Genomic DNA, 13,198 nt, shown 5'->3' with positions numbered 1-13,198 from the left:
GTCCTCTTCTTCCTTGCCTGCTCAGCAGAATTGAATACAGGTGATTCATCCATAAACACTTCCTTCATTTGACTTCCCTGACAACTAAGACACTTATTTTCAGGTACTGGCAGCTCCTTCTTGGCCTAATCTATTGAATTGTCTTCCTTTTCTCTATTTCTTAAAGCCAGAGTTCCCTGGACTCAGTCCTTAGATCTCTTCTCTTCTATACCTACACTCATTCTATACATGTGTACATCCAACTCCATGGCTCTAAATATTGTGAGTCATAAGTTAGAGTAATACCAACTACTGTTGCAAACCCCCAAATTACAGTAAATAAAACAAAAGCTTACTTCTTATATAACACTTCAATGAAGAGTTTTCTGACATGTATACTGTTACTTAATAAAGGATCAGGAATCTTATGACTCAAGAGTTTTGTATGACTTCTCTCTCTCTTCAGTTCCTACTCCAATTCCAGGGACTTGACATTTTAAGTTATTCTTTGTTAACTGAATCACTGTTACTAGCATTGACGATACGGTTACAGAGGCATGTGGTCCCACATGAGCATGTACTTCCCAAGAGTTTACATGCATCAACATGCATGCATCACACAAAAGTTTAGTGGCTTGAGAACTGGATAGAGTGCACACAGATAGATCCACTGGGAAAGATGTAGTTTGGTCAGGGACAGCCAAGTCAGTAGATCAATACAGAGAAGCTACTTTAATTCAAGGCAAGGCCAAAGTGCTTATGAATGAATATTCAAATCCATCTGATACTCTCAAGATTTCTGCCAATGTCCCAGGTATACGTGGAATAGAAAGAGCACATGAAGGTCAAACATACTTGTCAGGAAAGCAGAGAATATATATTATTTAGAAAAAAATCTTCAAAGTTCAGATGATATACATTTAAAAATTCAACTGGCAACACCACAACAATTTTATTTCATTGATAATAATAACTATAATAATAATAATTAACTATAATAATAATAATAAATATATATCAGGTTTCCAGATGCTCTTCAAAGCTTAATTCATGTAATCCTTACAAAAATTCTGTAGTACAAATAACTAAATTCCCTTTATACAGATAAGGGAACTGAAGGACAGTGATTCAAGGGGCTTATTAAAGTTCCACAGTAAGCTATTGGTAGCATCTGAATTAAGACTCGAGGCAATCGAGATCTAGAGTCTGTGATCCTAAACAACATGCAATATGGTTTCCAAAATATTAGGACCATGAATTTCCAAAAGATGAAAGAGAAGGATTGACATTTATAGAAATTACAGTATTACTCTTTCTGCACTTTGCAAAATGAGTATTTAATATCTATGACCAATACACAACTGGGTCGTAGATATTTCAGGAAAATTCCTTTAAAAGAAAAACATCTAAAAACATCTAGGGATGCCTGGATGGCTCAGTTGGTTGAGTGTCCAACTCTTGATTTTGGCTTGTTTCGTGATCCTAAGGTCGTGGGATCAAGCCCAGTGTTGGGCTCCACACTGAGCATAGAGTCTGCCTAAGATTTCTCTCTCTCTCCCTCTGCCCTTCTCCCCCACTTTCTCTCTCTGAAATTAATAATAATAATAATAATAATAATATTAATAATATTAATACTAATAATACAAAAACATCTAAAGAAAAGGAAATGATCAGAGCATGATTGGTCTGAAATGGCAATATTTGCAGATGCTGTTGCCATGTTATTAAACAGCAATAAGTATCAATTTGAAGTACTCCAATCTATGGAATGATTAGCCACAGATTAAATAATGAATCTTGGTGTTATTCCTTATTGGTATCATTATCAAAACAGAAAAACACAGAATACCATATTTTTTCTATCTTATATGCACACAACTTACCAGGGAAGAATGCATCTAAATTCATATAGCTAGCATAGAGTAAAAACATAATTATGAGGCTGGATAGCAAAATTGTTCAGAGATTTGACTGAAATTAAACAATGGCCATCTTTCATTAGTCAATGATGCTGCTACCACCACAAATTCTATCACCAATACTATCACTGAAGTCTGTCCCGGCGACTTTATCTTCCTGCCTCGTGGATATTAAAGAAAATACAAAAACTTGTTTGACTTTTCTCACTTTAATAGTAGATCCCTCATTGTAAGACTGAGTTACTCAGTCCAGGACAGAGGATAGAGTGGAAGATAGGATATTTTAGCCTGACATATCATTTTCCCCTGTTGTCTTAAAACTATTCCCCTCACTTCTCCAGAAGATTTATAAATGCCAAACTAATTCCTGGCGAGCCCTTGCCAGTTCTTGTCCAGATAAGACTATATGACAAGTAATTGTGGTTTGACCACTGCTCAGACGCAGACTGGACCATTTCTTCTGACCTTCTTGTCACTAAATCTAATACATTAAACACCTGGCATTTGCTAGGTTCTTATCCAGATGGAGTAAAACTTTGAGTCCTCTCTGAATTATGACGGAATACAAACTCATTGAGTATTACTTCCCCACAATAAAGCTGTCAATAAAACTTAATAAAAATTTTTTGAAAAAATACTGAAAAAGTGAAAAGATTTTTAAAGCCATCATTGATGATCTCACCAATAAGAAATTCTTTTATATAACTTTCTTTTAAGACTACTACATATACTTGAACTGATGGTCTCCCTACTTTTCTACATTCTTCACTACAAATATATTTTTCAGATGATTAAACCTTTCTGTAAAAATAATGTTAACACCATCATCAAATTCCATTGTAGGAATATAGTATATTTTATATTTAGCTTTTCTAATGTTCTTGAACATCAAACTCATAATTTTTCATTGGTGTAAATAAAACTGCAGTGGACATCTTGGATATATTATTTGTCTTTAAAGTGTGGAATTAATAACCCAAGCAACTCATTTTTACCTTTTTAAGTCTCTTGTTTCCTATTTCTAACATACGTTCTAAAAAAAGGGTGTGTGCCATGAACACTCTCATTGGGAATCTAAAACACACTCCGCAGTAGGGTTCAGAACAAGAATTTAGACCAAAAGAATTTAGATAGAGGACCAGCTGCAGGTAGAGCACTATCACTATAGACAACTACATTATATGAACTAGGTACAGTAGGCAGGAGAAACCTAGCAAGACTCCTTTGATCAAAGTCTTCTTTATGTCCTATTTCTGGATGACCCAGCAAACATTTAGTTACCAAACATTTACTCTTTCCATTCTTCCTGTAAAGTGCCTTCTTTTCCTTTGAAGTCCCAGATCCCTATCCCCTTATCCTTAGTTCAGGAATACATATACCTCATTTTGCCTGGATGTCTTTGGAATCTCATGTTTATGTGAATTCCCCATATGTACAAAATTAAATTTTATTTTCTCCAATTAATTGGTCTCATGTCAATTTGATTCTCAGACTAGTCAGAAGAATCTTGAAAGACAAAGGATAATTTTTCTTCCCCAACACCATCTACCAAAGCATCAACTTTAAACTATTTTTACTTTCCTGATCTGGTGAGTGAACATGGTATCTCTTTTTATAAAACGGAAATATATTTTGTTACCCCTGGTAAGAAATTTTTAAAAATTTTGTATTATTAGTAGTCCCTATTTGATTAATCCTCCAGAGGACCTGGTCTAATATATATTTATTCAACCTATTCATTTTTTCTATTTTCTAATTCATTCATTTCAGCTCTAATTTTATAGTTTCACCCTTCACTTTTTCTTTGAGCCCTCTGTAGTTATTTTTTTTCTAAATCCTTAGTTTGAAAGTAAAATTTATAAGTTTTCTGTCATTCTAAAAAACAAGTCTTTTATAATAAATAATATACTTTTAAGAACTGTTTGGCTATGAGATGCTTTGATTTCATGTTAATATTTATTATATATTTGATCATATGCTTTGATTTGAGAACTTTTTTTTTAAATTTTTATAATTTAGGTATTGCTAATTTGACTTTCATTTATCTCTATTTTATTACGCTCTGGTAATAAAACATGGCCTGTATAATTTTTATCGATCAATTATATAAATATTTCAGGGCTATTACAGGTCAACTCCTTATCACCGTAAATACAGCCAATCCCATTTCCTCTCACCAAATGTTTTGACTTCAGAACATTTACCACTGTTAGTAACTATGTATTTCTTTTTAAAAAAAAATTTTTAATGTTTATTTATTTTTGAGAGAGAGAAAAAAAAGAGCACGAGCAGGGGAGGGGCAGGAAAACAGGGAGGCACACACTCTGAAGTAGACTCCAGGCTGTGAGCTGTCAAAACAGAGCCCAACGCAGGGCTCAGACCCATGAACCACAAGATCATGACCTGAACTGAAGTCGGATGCTTAACTGACTGAGCCACCCAGGTGCCCCAGTAATTACATATTTCTTAACATGCCCACTTGCTTATTGTGTCTCTCTCACACTGCTCTATAAGGATAGAAATCAGGATGTCTACTTTGTTCATCATTCTATTCCCAGTACCTACCTATGTTTTTATCTGGGGAATGAAAGAAGTGAGGGAAACATTCAAGGGACAGTCAGAGGGTGAGGGTGGTGAGGGTGGACAGTAATGAAAAGTGCCATGATTAAAGTAAGCACACAAGAGGCTGTCATGAGGCAAAAGTCAATATCAGCCTTAAGTGAGAGCTATTGGTATTGCTTGTCTTCTGCTTGGTTCAGACAAGATAAGGAAAGAAGGCAGAAAGTTGCAGTGTCTTCTACCAATTTCCTGACTGGATGCACCATTTCATTTCACAGAACAAATTGTGCATAGATCATGGATTGATTTTTTGTTTGCCTGTTTTCACTGTGTGTGGTATTGATGATGATGACATTTGGTTTGTTGCTCTCTCTACATTTATAGTCTCTAGTATCTAGTCTGTAAACCTTCCAAGAATGGCAATGAGGAACCTATTGTAGTGCGTCATGTTGCAAATTTTTAAAAAATCTTATTTTTAAGTTTTCATTAATTTCGTCAATTTTCAGGAGGCCGTAGTAAAATGTTTAGAGACTATGCATTCAGGATTCTTTGCTTAACCCTGTTTTGTTTTTTTGTGTTTTTTAATGCTTATTTATTTTTGAGAGAGAGCGAGCTAGAGAGAGAAAGAGGGAGGAAACACAACTGGGGGACTGGCAGAGAAAGAGACACACACAGAATCCAAAGTAGGCTCCAGGCTATGAGCTGTTAGTGCAGAGCCAAACGCAGGGTTCAAACTCAGCAACCATGAGATTGTGACCTGAGACAAAGTCAGAGGCCTAACCAATGGAGCCACCCAGGCTCCCCTAGACTAACCCTGCTTTAACCTGAAATCCAGATTGGATTGGATGTTACTTCCTATACATGGAATTGTTATGCTATTAAGGCCTCAATGAATGCATCTATTCGCTCATAAGCACACGTCAGTTAGAATACTATGTTATCAGCTTTCACAATCACGTTATTATCAACAGCTTCCACAAGCATGTTATTACCTATGAAAATTGGAAAACTCATTTTAATTTGATCTGTGAAAAAAAATGTCTACAGTTGGATGAGGTGTCACTGCTTGTTATCACCCTTTATTTGTGAAGCACAATGGGAATGAGTTGACCTAAAAACAGAATTTTCAAACTTCTCTTTAAGGCATCACTGCAATTACTAATGATAATGACAAGATAAGGTTTTAATGATAGGCTTGTTTTCTGATGGCACATCTTTCTTAGTGCAGATGGGCATTATCATCTTTCTTTTCCTAAGGAATTATCACTCAGCTTCAAGACTCACCATAAGCATCACTTCTCTGGCTTCCATCTCCCCAAAGTTCAGTAGGTATCTTCTCTGTTCCCCCACAGAAAACTATTCATATATTTTTGTATCACTATTACCTACTTTCTACTTTACATTGTAATTATCTGCTCACCTACCAGTCTTTCCAATGGGATTTCCAATGGGAAGGAGCATTACTACTCATTTGTATGGCCCCAATACTTACCACAGTGCCTAGAAAATAGCAGCACTAAAGGAATATTAATAATGTGAGGAAAGAGTAAAAAAGAGACACAGAAGAAGTAAAAAAAAAAGTAAGAGGGGAAAGGAAGAAAAGAAAAATCACATAAAAATAACCTGAATCAGAATTTGATATTGTAAGTGTGTGTGTGTGTGTGTGTGTGTGTGTGTGTGTGTATGTTGGAAAGAATTCACATAGAACTCATATAGAACAAAGGAATGAACTCCCATAGGACAATTTAAAATCAAGAAAAGATTGATGACTATTCTGTTTTCTCAAATTCTGTTCTGGAGTTAGTAATCTTCATCAAAGTATTCTAGTCCTTTCTAGAGAAGCAATTTTTACTATATCTGCCTCACTATTATACTTTATTTGTTTTCTTTTTCTATCTAATCAACCATCTGAAGAAATAAGTAGCAGATTAAATACATATTTAGTAAGCACACAATAATATTGCTGTGTGCTGTGTGCACACAATAATAATGCTGAATAAATCAATGAGTGAACGAATGTCTAGCAGTAAATGAATACCTAAGGCAGTTAAAAATTAAACCTTGTTTACCTACTCAGAATTTTAAAAATGTGCTTGAAATGTTTTCATTCTTCTGTGAAGTGATTGTTGATGCTGCAGTACTGGGGGGGATGCATTTTGTAAAACTTTGTTAATTAGACTGGGAAAAATTCACCATAATTGTCCTTTGTGTTCAACGTGGAGGCTGTTGACAACCATGCCCAGGTCTATTCTAGACCAATAACTTTCTAGTCACTGCTTTGGCTCTGCTGTCTAAAAAGCAAAGGAACTGTTAATTAGCAAGTGAGAATAATACTTGATTGACTCCACTAAATTAGATTTTGTTGACCTGCCAAAGTGAATTTGTCATTAGCATTTGTTAGAAACACACAGACACACACACACACACACACACACACACACACACACACACAGAATGCCTCCAGAGGACTGAAGCATTCTATATTAGTGTGGTACTTTCTTTTCACTAACTAACTGAAAGGACAAAGCTTTGGAGTCAAAGGCCTATGGAAAAATGTCAGCTTTTTTCCTTTCAACTGTTGGTCCTAGGAAGAATGTTTAACCTCTCTGAGTCTCAGTATTCCAATATATAAAATGAGGATAACAGTGCTTTTATTGTAGGATTACTGTGAGATTCAAAGGAGATAATAAATAGAAAATCCTGCCTGTACCTAATGTTATGCCTGGTGTTTATTAAGTACTTGATAAATCTTTTAAACAGAAATTTTTAGGGTTAATCCTATCATTACAATAGCTTTGGAGTTGAAGATTTTCTGGCTAGATTAATGAATTCATTTATTCAGTGTACCTGTATTGGAAGAATATTGTATGAAAGACCTATACTTGATACACACTGAAAGGTAATTCCTATCTTCAAGGGGGTTATGATTCACTTAGGGAAATAAATGCACATAATACTAAATATTAAGTACAGTAAGATATGATTAGGTATTTTTTGATCCTTCTTTCTATAGCTACCTCTAAGTGTCTCACCAAAATTCGCCTATTTGATCAGTTTAATGCAAGTGTTTATGTTGTTTTCTAATGCAACATTGTTACTCTAATTGCTTATGATCAGAAATTGACTAGCCAAGTCACTCTAGTAGCTAATATATTAGTTCCCCATTACAACAACAAACTTCCTTCCCAATCCCCTCTTTTTCCAGTTATTTAAAGAGCTAAAATTTGCAAGAGTTGTAATTTATGTAGTTCCTTTCATTTTATTAGTAATTAGCAATTAGTCTTCCGATTCATAAGACAAACATCATTATAAGTAACTACAGAGGTATCCAAACTGGCTTTGTTATTGTGTCCTTTATTTCCCCAGTATCAAAGTTTATCCATAATGCATAAAGGAAAGAGCTTCATGTGAATACTGGGATGTCGGGCAGCGTCTTTTAAACTGGGCTTCTTGTTACCAAAGTAAATGAAGGAGAAATAAAGACAAGAGAGTGGTGAAGGATAAGGACGAATTGAGGCTAGTAATGAATGCAGAATGGTCTAGACTGAAAAACACACACGAGGGTTCAACACATTAACATTTCTGAGTGTTTAAGGCAAACAGAAAGATGCTTTGAGCATTGTTTAGGAAAGCCAGCATGTCACATTTAATTGGCCTCAAAAAGATTGCTTCATGGTTTAGTTCATGACATGTGTCACTGTCATTCAAAGATATTTTGCTTAATTTCGTACTACTTACTACTGGTCATATTTATTTCTATTAACTTAAAAACTGAAAGTTTTTGAGTTACATATTATTTAAAAAGAAAATGGAATGAGCAAGCGCCCAGGTGGCTCAATAAGTAGAGCATCTGACTCTTGATTTCAGCTCAGGTCACAATCCCGGGGTCATGGGACTGAGCCCCGCATTAGGGCATGCTTAAGATTCTCTCTCTCTCAGAGCGCCTGGATGGCCCAGTCAGTTAGCCATCTGACTTCGGCCCAGGTCATGATCTCATGGTTTGTGAGTTCGAGCCCCGTGTCAGGCTCTGTGCTGACAGCTCGGAGCCTGGAGCCTGCTTCAGATTCTGTGTCTCTTTCTCTCTCTCTGCCCCTCCACCGATCCCACTCTGTCTCTCTCTCAAAAATAAACATTGTAAAAAAAAAAACATTAAAAAATAAACACTATAAACATTAAACATTAAAAAAAAATCTCTCTCCCTCAGCCCCTCTTCCCCACTCGCACACTCTCTTTCTAAAATAAATAAATAAATAAATAAATAAATAAATAAATAAATAAATAAATAAGTAAATAAGTAAATAAATAAATAAATAAATAGTATGTAATTTCTGCTTCTTAGAAAAAAATCTAGACTATCATTCAACTCTGGACAAGCTCTCATGCTTTGGTGAGTGTAATGCTCTAGCTGGTGTCCTCACCATCCTTCATAAGCCCACTCAGTAGCTCTGTGCACTTATGAATGTTACTTAACTTCACTGCACCTCAGTATCTTTGTCTATAAAGTGGAGATAATACGTGCCTTTCTCAGTTTGAGATAATATATGTAAGCCAGGGAAACGGCGTGCATAAGCATTGCTATTATGAATGTTCCTATTTGTTTGCTGCTTCATCACTCTTCTCATTTGTCGTCAGGAGGGCCTGACTCCTCTCCACCACTCTGGAGGATACCATGCTGAGTACGTATGATTACAAACCAGAGCTCAAAAGGCAAGCTCCTCATAAATTATAAATTTATTGAAAAATTCAGAGAAAAACAAAATGAGAAAGAACCCACTTCTTAATCAACACTGGTACTCTCTGATACCTTAAAAGTAAGTAAAAATTTAAGTCAATATCCTCCCAGACAAACAGTCTGCAGAAGTGATTCCACACAGGAGCTATGGATGGATAAAATCAGTCCTCTGTACCAGTCTATTCCAAGTTCTAAAGCCAAAATAGAAAATCTCTAATCTGCAGGGACAGTAGCAAGTCATTTCAAGCTACAAAGTTAGCTTGAAATCTGGTACAAAAAAATAAAAAATGAAAAATGAAAAGCAAAATTTACTAAGTCAATTTTTTTTGGTAAAACACAATTTTTATAACCGAAAGAGCAAGAACTGTTCTAGGGATGAAGAAGAATATTTTTACTTATGTAGTCTCTACAAATTTGTTTAATGACAACAGAAACCTTATTTGTGATAGCCCACTCAAATAACCAATAGGTTTTCTTGTATGCACATTATCAAAAGGTACTTTACTCTTTTAATAGCAGTTATGTTCTTTTAATAGCAGGTATATTATTCTGAGAATATTATGAGGAGTTTCTTGGCTTTATTTGCCTTTTAACATTATGCAAGCCTGTGCACTGAATGGCAGCTTTAGGCAACATGCAAGCACATTGTTAAGAAGCTAAAAATAAAGTTGGGAGGCAATAATAGCACATATACTTCTTAGAGCTTGAACCAAGCACATCTACAAAGCAATAATAATCAAATGTAACAAGCACTGCCACTGTCTCCAGAAAGGGAAGCACAGCATGTGCTGTGGAACAGCATCAAACAAATAAGCAAATTCTCTGAAATTGCAAGGCACACTTCCCAAGAAATTCATAGCACTCAACATACAGGAGAAAATATACGATATACACAGGACAACAGACAAAGAGACCGTATATAGTCCGATCAATGAGACAAGCAAAGGGCTCACTTAATTGCTGTAGTCTCAAGGGACTTCCTCTCCGGTGTGCCATGGACACAGTGATAACCTGTTATATCAATATTTCATTTACTGTAGGGCAATTTCTTAGGAGCATGAGAGTGACCTCTCAGAGAACACCTCACTCCCCGCTCGTACAGGCTTTTTTGTCCGGCTGCCTCCCCTCCAAAGTGTACTATCCAGCTACAGCTGCTCTTTACCAATGAGAAGAAAAAGAGGTGTTAGTTTTGACAAAAGCTTGCTACTTCTCTACCCTACTCATAAGGAAGCTGCAAGAGCAACAGGGCCATCACAGAGAGAAGGCACTGGCAGCAGTAAAATCAGATTCCTAATGCCTCTGACTGACACTCCGTTCTGTGAGGAACTCAGATGTATCCAAAGGGGAAGATGTGGCTTCTACCTAGGAACGCACCTACAGTAGCAGACTCTATCCTAAAGAAATACATCTCCATGGAGAATGTATAAGAATATCATCAAAGAGAAGATGCCACCTGCTTTCGACATGGTATACAATGGACAATATCCACTTATCCATCTATATGATTCCTAATTCTATCTCTGGCCTTTACAGCTCTGAGAAAAGCACAGGCACATGCACAAAATGCTGTGAGAAAATGACCCCCATTGTTATATGTATAAAATTCCTATTCTAGAAACACTATCATTATTGCATTATATATGTAATAGATACAATTGGCTCTGTCAATTTAAACAAAAATTCTTTTTAATCTTTTTTTTTGAGAGATAAAGTGAGAGAGACAGAGTGCGAGCAGGTGAGGAACAGAGAAAGAGGAAGTCACAGAATCTGAAGCAGGATCCAGGCTCCGAGCTGTCAGCAGAGAGCCTGACCCGGACTCAAACTCACAAACCACGAGATTATGACCTGAGCCTAAGTGGGACGCTTAACCAACTAAGCCACCTAGGCGCCCCTTGGCTTTGTCATTTAAAAACAGACAAAATTCACTGTGATAGGACCTAGTTCCCATTTTCATTCATTCATTAAAAACTATATGTATTGAGAAACTTCCATGTGACAGAATATATTACTGTTCTTGTTGAGCTCTAAAACCCTTACACTTACAAACATATAAAACTTGGAAACAAAAAATTTCCATCCATTATTATATGTGTGTTATTCCTGTTATATAAATGGTAACATTATTTCATTATATTAAAAATAGAGATATCTGTGCCTGTAAGATACAGATATAATTCACCATGAAGAGACCTAGATCTTACTTTCATTTGTTCATATATTCAAAAATAGTTATTGAAAACCTTTGATCAGCACAGAGTAGCTTGAAGTCCTAGAGAATACAATATACAAGATAAAAACCATTCCCTGCTTTCATAGAAGAGTACAAAGGGACAGTCAGTATTAAATCAGCAACTGCTATTCATGGGGATGAGTGTTAGGAGAGAGGGAGTAGAGGGAGCAGTAGAGGGAGTGCCATGGGAACAGCTAGGTCAAAATAAAGATGAATTTCAAAATATTTCCCCATGGACCTGATATCTGGTTGAACAGGCAAGTGGGACAGTTTCTAGCAAAAGGGACCAGAATTGTGAAAGTCTGAAGGTAAAACAGGAAGTGGCTTCTAGGAACAGAGAGAAAATGTAGATATGGCTAGACTAAAACATGGCCAGAAACAAGGCAGACTAGATCAGGAGGTCAAATATGAAATTCTTTTATCCCATGATAGGAGGTTCCACTTTTCTCTCAAGGGCTAATGGACTCAAAAAAGTGTTCTAATCAGGGTCCTGACAAGATCAAATTGGTATTTTTTCCTTCTGGCTAAAGATTAAATAAAGTGACTCTGGAACCAAAAAGACCAGGTGTGAGGAATCTTAACATATTCAATTAGCATCAGTAAATGAGGGTGGCTTGAACTACTATAGTTAGGGTGAGGATGATAAAAAAAAATATGGAGTTAACTGGGTGGCAAGATCAGCGGGACATAAACAAATACACACAGGGAAGACACAGGAAAAGCAGAGTCAAAAGCAGCACCCACCTGAATTGGAAAACTGGGAAAATGGTGGGACCAACTGAGGAGACAGTAGCACAAGAGGAGATGTACTTTTAGAGGACCAGGAAAAATGGTAGGTTGTGTTTTAAACTCAATGAAAGAAGATGCCAGTAAGACATCAAAATAGAGATATCCAAAAAGCAGCTGGTGATGTGGGTCTGGAGGTCAGAAAAGGTCTAAGTTTGAGACATAAATCTGAGAGCAACCAACACTATTGAGTTTGTGATATCACATAAGGAGACTGTAAACAAAATAACAGAACTTCAGAGGATATCAATTTTTTAAGGGGAGAAACAGCCACAGCACAATTGAGAGGTGGCAGTGGAAGGGTAGGTATAGTTTTACAAAAGCCAAAAAAAGACTTCATTTCAACATTTATTTTTTTTTTAATTTTTTTTTCAACGTTTATTTATTTTTGGGACAGAGAGAGACAGAGCATGAACGGGGGAGGGGCAGAGAGAGAGGGAGACACAGAATCGGAAACAGGCTCCAGGCTCTGAGCCATCAGCCCAGAGCCTGACGCGGGGCTCGAACTCCCGGACCGCGAGATCGTGACCTGGCTGAAGTCGGACGCTTAACCGACTGAGCCACCCAGGCGCCCCTCAACATTTATTTTTGAGACAGAGAGAGACAAAGCATGAACGGGGGAGGGTCAGAGAGAGAGGGAGACACAGAATCCAAAACAGGTTCCAGGCTCTGAGCTGTCAGCACAGAGCCCGATGCGGGGCTCGAACTCACGGACCGTGAGATCATGACGTGAGCCGAAGTCGGAAGCTCAACCGACTGAGCCACCCAGACGCCCCAAAGACTTCATTTCAAAAAGAAAGAAGTAATTTTTATTATCAATTGGTACTGAGAGACCAAGAAAGATGAGACTGAGTATGTCCATCCTCAAGGAGGTAATTTTGGTGTAAGTGAAATTAGTTTAGAAATAGGTTAAGGAGTAAGCTGGAGAGGGGGAAATGAGAGTGGGTTCTTTTACTGAAAGCTGTTTAGAAGAAAATACATATTTCTCAGATA

This window comes from Prionailurus bengalensis, chromosome A1 (assembly GCF_016509475.1).
Source record: "Prionailurus bengalensis isolate Pbe53 chromosome A1, Fcat_Pben_1.1_paternal_pri, whole genome shotgun sequence".
NCBI lineage: Eukaryota > Metazoa > Chordata > Mammalia > Carnivora > Felidae > Prionailurus > Prionailurus bengalensis.
This window is presented reverse-complemented; position numbering follows the sequence as displayed.